We start from the raw sequence: 9,313 nt of genomic DNA on the forward strand, positions 1-9,313 counted from the left end.
TTGTCTGCAATACTTGTACATAATTATTGTTACAAAAATCGGGTTATTATTGTTGTGAGCCATCTTTTCAGAGGCTCCTCTGTTATCATGCTGTTAACTGGGTTCAGATCACAAGTTGTACGGTGTGATTGGTGTGGCTGGTATGAGTCTTACCCGGGATTCAAAATCCTTCCTTATTGTGTACGCTCGTCCGGGCACAGTATCCTAACTGAGGCTTGGAGGAGGGTCATAGGGGGAGGAGCCAGTGCACACCAGGTAGTCCTAAAGCTTTTACTTTTGTGCCCAGTCTCCTGCGGAGCCGCTATTCCCCATGGTCCTTTCGGAGTCCCCAGCATCCACTACGGACTATGAGAAATAGAATTATCGGTAAGTAAATTCTTATTATACACACATATAGCCCTTTCTGATATGCATCACATTAACATGCAATTATTTACCCAGTCATATATTGGTGGTGCCGACAGGGCCACCCACTCGCGTCTGTGTCCCTAATATAGTTTTTCACTTGGAAAAAACATTCATCCACCTACATGTTGACACACATGTACCAAGTACCATCAGGAGTCGGCGGTGCTGACAGGGTCACTCCCACAGCCGTTTGTGGGAAGCACTCCACCTCAGACATGCCGACACACGTGTACCAAACATGTCAGAGAGACACAGATAGAGTTTGCCAGCTCATAACCCAGTGCTTAATCAACAGTTCTGAACACTATAGAAATGCCCCCAAACCTGCAGCGCTTTTATATTAAACATATATTGCACCAATTTTACTGTGCCCCCCCCCCCTTTTGCACCCTGATACTTTCAGCGCTGTGAGGTAGGACCAGCGTGTGAGCTGTGAGGGCTGAGCCCCGCCCCCGTAATGGCGCGCTTCAGTCTCGCTATTTTAGTTAAAATCTTTACACTGGCGGGGGTTAGGACAGTGCCCCGGCACCTATGTCTCCTGTTGCCAGTCTTATATTGAGGTATATATGCTGTCCAGGCCCCCCCCCCCCCCACGCCCTGCACCCTGTAGTGCCACTGTGTGTGGGAGCATGGCGCGCAGCGTGCGATACCTCAGAAGCCGTCACTGAAGTCTTCTTTGCTTCTTCTACCCACCTGTCTTCTGGCTCTGCAAGGGGGGTGACGGCCGGCTCTGGGAATGAGCCCCTAGGCGTACCTAGTGATCAAACCCTCAGGAGCTAATGGTGTCCTGTAGCCAAAGAAGCAGAGCCTTGAAACTCACAGAAGTAAGTCTGACTTCTCTCCCCTAAGTCCCACGAAGCAGGGAGACTGTTGCCAGCAGTTCTCCCTGAAAATAAAAACCTAACATAAGTCTTTTCAGAGAAACTCAGTAGAGCTCCTCAGAGTGCATCCAGTCTGCCTGGGCACAGATTCTAAACTGGAGTCTGGAGGAGGGGCATAGAGGGAGGAGCCAGGTCACACCCTTTGAAAGTCTTAAAGTGCCCATGTCTCCTGCGGATCCCGTCTATACCCCATGGTTCTTGAAGTGACCCCAGCATCCTCTAGAACGTATGAGAAATTCACTATATTGCACCTCTCGGAGCAGCTTATTTGCATTGGGCATTTTGTGCTGTATAGCATATTGTTCTTAGGTGTATGACAACACCTCTGTATATCTCAGCTGCCCCCAAATCACATCTAAGCACCACACAAACGTAAGGTATTTTCCTATAATTCTGAACTCCCAGCGATTGTAAAAATATAAATTTTACATTAAGACAGATATCATATGGTCTTAGTTTTACATCCTGCTTGAGCACACCTTTTGGCCAGACCGCTTTTTGAATAACCCTGTTATTTTTGGTGTCCAAAGATGGCTTTCTATCTAACCAACTCAAAGTCATGTATATGGAGACATGGATAAAAAGGTACCCATCTCTTGTCCAGGTAGTTGCTTTTCCTGCTCACAAGATACCATCTTGAATGCACATACTTATGAAGATACACAAGACCCTTGAGTGGGATTAAAACTCCTTTTTATCTGTGTCCTCAGAATTATAAAAGGAACTCGAAGGAACATAAACTTGCAAAAGGCCCTGATATTCCCACAATATGTACACGAGATAGTGATTTTTAATTTGTACATCTTCTTAATAAATAAACCGCTTAATCGCAGATAGCAGATATGCGGTGAGATGTAATGCCGCCCGAGTATCCATCGAGATTACATCCTGCCGCTAGGGTTGATTCAAAATTGGAAGCAACACAAATAAGTAACTTTGCACCTTGCAAGTGGAGGAGGTTTAAAACATGCAGAGAAATTTAGACTTTAAAGGTGCGTGCCCTAGCTCAAATCTAAATTATAGTGCAAAAGCCATCTAACATCTGTGAACTACATGCAAAAGCAGACATTATTTACCCTGCATACAAAATCAAGAAAAAATATATATTAAATATGGATAAATATATTATAAAAATGTATATTTTATATGGATAATGGGGGTAATTCTGAGTTGATCGCAGCAGGATCTTTGTTAGCAGTTGGGCAAAACCATGTGCACTGCAGGGGAGGCAGATATAACATGTGCAGAGAGAGTTAGATTTGGGTGTGGTGTGTTCAATCTGCAATCTAAATTGCAGTGTAAAATAAAGCAGCCAGTATTTACCCTGCACAGAAACAAAATAACCCACCCAAATCTAACTCTCTCTGGACGTTATATCTGCCTCCCCTGCAGTGCACATGGTTTTGCCCAACTGCTAACAAAAATCCTGCTGCGATCAACTCAGAATTACCCCCAATATCTGCACCCGTTGCATTGCAACATAATTTATTAGAGATGAGCGGGTTCGGTTCCCTGAGAACCGAATGACCCCAAAGTTCACTACCCGAGCCCGGATCCGAGTCAGACTCTGGTTTTTCCCGCCTGACTCGGAAACCAGAATGAGGGAAACCGTCATCATCCCGCTGTAAGATTCTCGCGGGGTTTGGATTCCATATAAGGAGCCGCGGAATGCCGCCATTTTCACTCCGGCATTGGAGAGTGTAGAGAGAGGACATGTCTCCATCCTCAGTGTCCTGCATCAGTACAGTGGTGGTGTCTTGTGCTGCATCAGTTCAGTCACAGTGGTGGTGTCCTCTGCTGCCATATGTCCAGTGCTGCTGTATAAGTCCAGTCCAGTGGTGCTGTGTTGTACTGCATCAGTACAGTGGTGGTGTATTGTGCTGCATCAGTCCAGTCACAGTGGTGGTGTCCTCTGCTGCCATATGTCCAGTGCTGCTGTATAAGTCCAGTCCAGTGGTGCTGTGTTATCCTGCATCAGTACAGTGGTAGAGTCTTGTGCTGCATCAGTCCAGTCACAGTGGTGGTGTCCTCTGCTGCCATATGTCCAGTGCTGCTGTATAAGTCCAGTCCATTGCAGTGGTGCTGTGTTATCCTGCATCAGTACAGTGGTGGTATCCTTGTGCTGCTGTATATGTCCAGTGGTACTGCCGTATATGTCCAGTGATACTGCCGTATATGTCCAGTGGTACTGCCGTATAAATCCAGTGATACTGCCGTATATGTCCAGTGGTGCTGCCATATAATTCCAGTGATACTGCCGTATATGTCCAGTGGTACTGCCGTATATGTCCAGTGATACTGCTGTATATGTCCAGTGATACTGTCGTATATGTCCAGTGATACTGTCGTATAAATCCAGTGATACAGCCATATATGTCCATTGGTACTGCCATATAATTCCAGTGATACTGCCGTATATGTCCATTGGTACTGCCGTATAAATCCAGTGGTACTTGCATATAAATCCAGTCCAGTGATACTGCCATATATGTCCAGTGGTACTGCCGTATAATTCCAGTGATACTGCCGTATAATTCCAGTGGCACTGGCGTATAAATCAAGTGGTACTGGCGTATAAATCCAGTGATACTGCCTTATATGTCCCGTGATACTGTCATATATGTCCAGCGGTACTGTCGTATAAATCCAGTGATACTGCCGTATATGTCTAGTGGTACTGCCGTATAATTCAAGTGATACTGCCGTATATGTTCAGTGGTACTGCCGTATAAATCCAGTGATACTGCCGTATATGTCGTGGTACTGCTGTATAATACCAGTGATACTGCCGTATAAATCCAGTGATACTGCTGTATATGTCCAGTGGTACTGCCGTATAATTCCAGTGATACTGCCATATAATTCCAGTGGTACTGGCGTATAAGTCCAGTGATACTGCTGTATAATTCCAGTGATACTGCCGTATAATTCCAGTGGTACTGGCATATAAGTCCAGTGATACTGCCGTATAAATCCAGTCCAGTGGTACTGCCGTATAAATCCAGTGATACTGCCATATATGTCCAGTGGTACTGCCATATAATTCCAGTATATTGCTGTATATACCCTGTTGCAAAGCGGATTACTGAGGCCATAACAACTATGCTGGTGTTAGATGTGTGTCCAGTATCCGCCATTAGTGCAGTGGGACTGCAGTGCCACTCCTAGATGGGCCAGGTGTTTGTGCCACACACTTGTGTCGCTTAGCTTAGTCATCCAGCTACCTCACTGCACCTCTTTTACTTCTTTGCATGATGTACTGTTTGGGGATTTTTTTTTTAAGTGCCATCCTGTCAGCCATTGCAGTGCCACTCTTAGATGGGCCAGGTGTTTGTGCAGAACACTTGTGTCGCTTAGCTTAGTCATCCAGCTACCTCATTGCACCTCTTTTTCTTCTTTGCATGATGTGCTGTTTGGGGACTAGTTTTTTTAAGTGCCATCCTGTCTGCCATTGCAGTGCCACTCCTAAATGGGCCAGGTGTTTGTGCCGCACACTTGTGTCACTTAGCTTAGTCATACAGCCACCTCGGTGCAACCTTTTGGCCTACAAACAATATTGTGAGGTGTTCAGAATAGACTGGAAATGAGTGGAAATTAATGTTATTGAGGTTAATAATACCCTAGGGTCAAAATTACCCCCAAATTCTGTGATTTTAGCTGTTTTTATGTTTTCAAAATAATCCAGATCCAAAACCAAAACATGAAAAGTGCCCGCCGCACATCTCTATAATTGATGCCAGTGCAACTTATTTTAGTTTTTTGATTTTGCATTGAACCCAGCTCTAAAACAACCTTGTAAAGAGCTAGTGAAAAAAGTCACAGCAGCAGAAGTGTGGAAGACAAAAGCTAATGAATGATTCCTTTGTAAAAGTGAAAAACAGCTGAACCCTAATGCAAACATATTACGCAGAGCCTATCCTGGACAGTGCCTACAATTATCCTGGTAGTGTTAGCCAAGAGACATTTTATTATCGTCATCATTTATACAAGCAATTAAAGGAGTATGAGTGTACAGTTATTATCTTGACATACAGTATCAAAAACCATCAGTACACTTATAACCCTTTCATACCGCCGCATTAACCCAAGTTATTGCCGGATTAAGCCGGGTCACGGCTCAGTGTGGAAAGGTCCCCGAAAAATAATCCGGGTCCAGTGACCCAGGAAATCAACCCAGGTGATGAGCAGGGGTGGTCCCAGGAAAGACCCAAGTTAAGGGCCAGTGTGAACCAGTGACCGGGGTCATCGGACACAGGTCCCATTAATACCCAATGGAGAGCCAGCTCACTGGCGGTTGGAGATAATGGCATCTTTAGGCACCAGCAGAGGAGAAGCCCCGGCATAACCCGGGTCTAGTCTGCAGTGTAATGGGGTTTAAAGCTGCTGTGAAGCAGCTTGAAACCTGTGTTTGGTGACCTGGGCTGGACCTGGGATTTCGGTATGAAAGGGGTATTGGAGTAATTGCCTGTTGTGGCAGATTTCTTTAAGTGCTGCCATTATCTTTTATTAGGGTCATTCCTCTGAAAATGATGCAATATTGGGATAGTTATCATTTAGTTAAGATAATACTACATTCTAGTTATTTCAATGTCGGAACTATGGATGAACAAAAGTACAGCAGTTATTTATCATTTACAGTTTTTTAAATTTGTTTTTGTAAAGTTGGAAAAACTTTTTGGAATGAGCCATTACTGTTTAAGGAACAGAGTAAATGTTGCCTGAATAGATTTATGACCTTTCATTTTATGTATGAAAGTGATTTGTAAGAGTCACAACATGTCCTAGGTCAGTGATGGCTAACCTTGACACTCCAGCTGTTGTTGAACTACACATTGCAGCATGCCCTGCTACAGTTTTGCTATTTGGTCATGCTAAAACTGATGCAGGGCATGCTGGGATGTGTAGTTCAACAACAGCTGGAGTGTCAAGGTTAGCCATCACTGCCCTAGGGCCTATTTCAGACCTGGCCACTGCAGCGGCAGCGATTGCAGGCTGAAACCCTGTCCCGTGCGCGCACGCGCAGCAGCCGCACTGCGTGTGCGCACACGTGAAATGCTGGGCTGCGTAAGCAGGGAGCTACTCAGCAGATGCAAAAGCATCGCCGCTGTGCAATATTTACGATCTGTGGGGGGGTAGGGCCTGGCATGTGGGGCGGACTAGCCCTGTGCTGGGCGTACCCCTGCATGTCAGAGATTTCTATTGTAGATGTGCGTTTTTTCGCAGTGCTCTGAATTAGGCCCCTATAACTATTGTGGGTGATTCTTACCTCTTTCTGGTGGTGATACTCTGTAGCGGCCGGTGTGTAGCTGCCTTGTGGGGCCCCAGCAGCCTTGGCTGAGGTGTATCTATAGTATAATGAGTGCTAGTACCATTTTTATGGAGTAACATGTCCTACACAAAAACTTGCACAGGGGACTCTTAATTCATCAGCATGGCACCTGGGCTTATTACATTGCCGAGGACCCCATCAGTGCCTCAGATTATTAACGCATTAACAAAGACAAATGTCTAGTGGTCCCGATAAGAAATGCATAGTTGCCCACTCTCTTCAACTGGTGCCGAATATTATTTGGCTTCTGACTCAAATGGAAAAATTCACAGCATCTCTTGATAACAAATCTCACAATTGCAGCGCTTATGGTACTTTTTGAGATCTAATTATCTAATGCCATAGACAAGAATTTCCACTAGCGCTTATTGTCATATGCAAACTATTCCTTTCTGTAGGATAACACACAGATCACAAAAGCAGTCCGCTACTAGGACCATTGTCCATAGGCCCCGCCTCCAGAGCAATAGTCCAGTACTTGATCCCAAACAAAAACTGTGAAGGCAATTGGTGAACTATGAATGAGAACAGCAAATTCGAATTGGGATCTATTTATGATTGTACTGTACATTGAATATGTCCATGACCATTGAACCAGCTGTCAATTCATCAGCATCGCTAGGCGCAAACCTATAACATTCTCTATGTCTCTGTTGTACGGATTCGGTATGATTGGCCGATGGACGGAATGCCAGCTATCAGAATCGGGGTGGGCATCTGCTGACTTGTATATGGCATCTGAGTCGTTACTTCATATTTGCCAAACCTCCCGGAAGCTGCAGGAAACTAACGATTTTTACTGTAGTCCCCCACAGCCCCAGAAGGGTGTGTGAGTCTCCCGCAAGCGGCCGCATCCTGCCCGCTTCCTATTAAAGTGGGCAGGATAAAAATAAAATTATAAAGAACATCATCAGTGGCGGAAAGGGGGCGGAGCTAAAGACGCAAATGAGTTTGTGATGACTCCGGTGAGCATCTCTTTTCAGCAGCTCTGTTACCTAGAAAATCGCAATCGCATTTGTGTACAAACATAAATTGGACCCATTGGTGGTAAGTCAGATGTGGTTGGAGTACGTTACATGCCAATTATCGGTACTTTGCGCATGTGTAGGACCCATACTGTGCATGAGCGAACGGGTCCTGCGAAGACGGATACAGATTGGCACCCGACTCTCAGTGATTGACAGCCTGATGCCGTTTGGGGGGTGAGGTGGGGGCGGCGACGGCTTCCATTCTCCAAACGGGCAAATCCGCTGTTGCAGGGAAGAGGCCAGGGTCTCCAGGTAGCAGCTGCAGCGACAGGCATGTGCGACCGCATGGGTCGCACAGCAAGCCGATGGCGTCGGAGATGATCCGATACTGTGCCGTAGGACGCAGCTTGGGTCAGTACTAGAGCAGGAGGCGTGATGCCCCCTGCAGTATAACCATATTATAGGTATAGCTGCTGTATCTATGTAAGCAGCAGCAATAGCAGCTCCAACCATGTACCTGGTGCAATGAAGTCCAAGTTGGCCGGAGGTGCAGGTTCCTGGCCAGACTCGGATGTTTGTTTGTTTTTAAAGCGACAATCGCGTACAAGGCAAAACCATGCCTTGTAAATGATTGCCGCTTTTTCAAATAAAACATTCCAGTTCGGCCGGGAACCCGCTCCTCCAACCAACTCGGACTTCATTATATCTGGCCCCACATCTGGATCAGGACCACCGTGCACAGTATAAAATGTTCTGTCCTGTACCTTCTTAGCTGAAGCAATCCAAGCTGAATTAATGTTACAAAAACATTTGCATCAATTATTTAACCTCTTCCACTTACTTTTTCAAATGTGTTGAAGAGGGAATTTGCAGCAAAAATAGTGTTCTTAAGGGAACAGAGAATGTGACAAAGTTCATCACTAGATAGTTACAGGGTACCATAAACATGCAAATGCTTTGGGCAATAAAACTTTACTGTCTGTTTGATGAAGTTCTCTGTGCTATCTGCAGTGTGCAACATTAACTCCTTCATGACCATAAGTGCAATGTGTTGCCACGTACAGTATAATAAAATATAGACGGATCAATAAAGGCTTCGGTTCTTGTAAACTGGAACAATTCATGAGCAATAGTCAAGGTAAGTGAGAATTTGCAGCGCCGAGAAACAATATTACTTTTCAGAGAGATCATAATTGTTGGAAAACAATCAACTTACTTGGAAAAGTGGAGATCAGCAGCGTAGGAGGTCCAGTTTGTGGTACGTAGGGGTGTCAGTGGTGGTTTCACTGTCCGGAGAACAATCCTGTGTCAGAGTCTATGCTACGGTACTGTATGGAGCAAATGAAACTTTCTGAAGGGAGGGGATTAGTGTAAATTCATGTAGTGTGTTGCTATTCTAAAGGTTGGTTCATGTTCTCTGGAACACGCCCTAATTTGTGAAACCTGCTACAGTACGTCGTCAGCTTCCACCCACTGCAGACACCTGTCATAATACAGGTTTGCAATTGGTGCACGGACAAATCCATTATGTATTATCACCTGCAGAACTAGATTTTACACCTGCAATTGTTTCCTTCTGTGGGGAGCAGCAGAATCGCAATGAATATGTTCAGGAAGGGAATGTTAGGACATTAGTGTATGCCCTTGGCTTCTGTCATTTCTGACAAGTGGATTGTTTTCAGTGCTTTCAAGTCATTTTCCAAATTAGTCATTCAAAAATCATATGA

At 45.1% G+C, this 9,313-nt stretch overlaps 1 protein-coding gene across 2 annotated transcripts in view; it reads right to left on the reverse strand.

Moving 5' to 3' along the window:
* Nucleotides 1-8,986, reverse strand: part of FAM3D (FAM3 metabolism regulating signaling molecule D) — a 279,642-nt gene extending 270,656 nt beyond the window's left edge. Inside the window, exon 1 of one of the 2 annotated variants that reach the window (XM_063940890.1) lies at nucleotides 8,803-8,986. The gene's annotated coding sequence lies outside the window, so the exon portion shown is untranslated. The remainder of the gene's footprint in view (nucleotides 1-8,802) is intronic. The other variant, XM_063940891.1, reaches the window with a different exon arrangement.
* Nucleotides 8,987-9,313: the final 327 nt, after the last annotated feature.

The sequence above is a fragment of the Pseudophryne corroboree genome, chromosome 9 (genome assembly GCF_028390025.1).
Source record: "Pseudophryne corroboree isolate aPseCor3 chromosome 9, aPseCor3.hap2, whole genome shotgun sequence".
In the NCBI taxonomy this organism is placed as follows: domain Eukaryota; kingdom Metazoa; phylum Chordata; class Amphibia; order Anura; family Myobatrachidae; genus Pseudophryne; species Pseudophryne corroboree.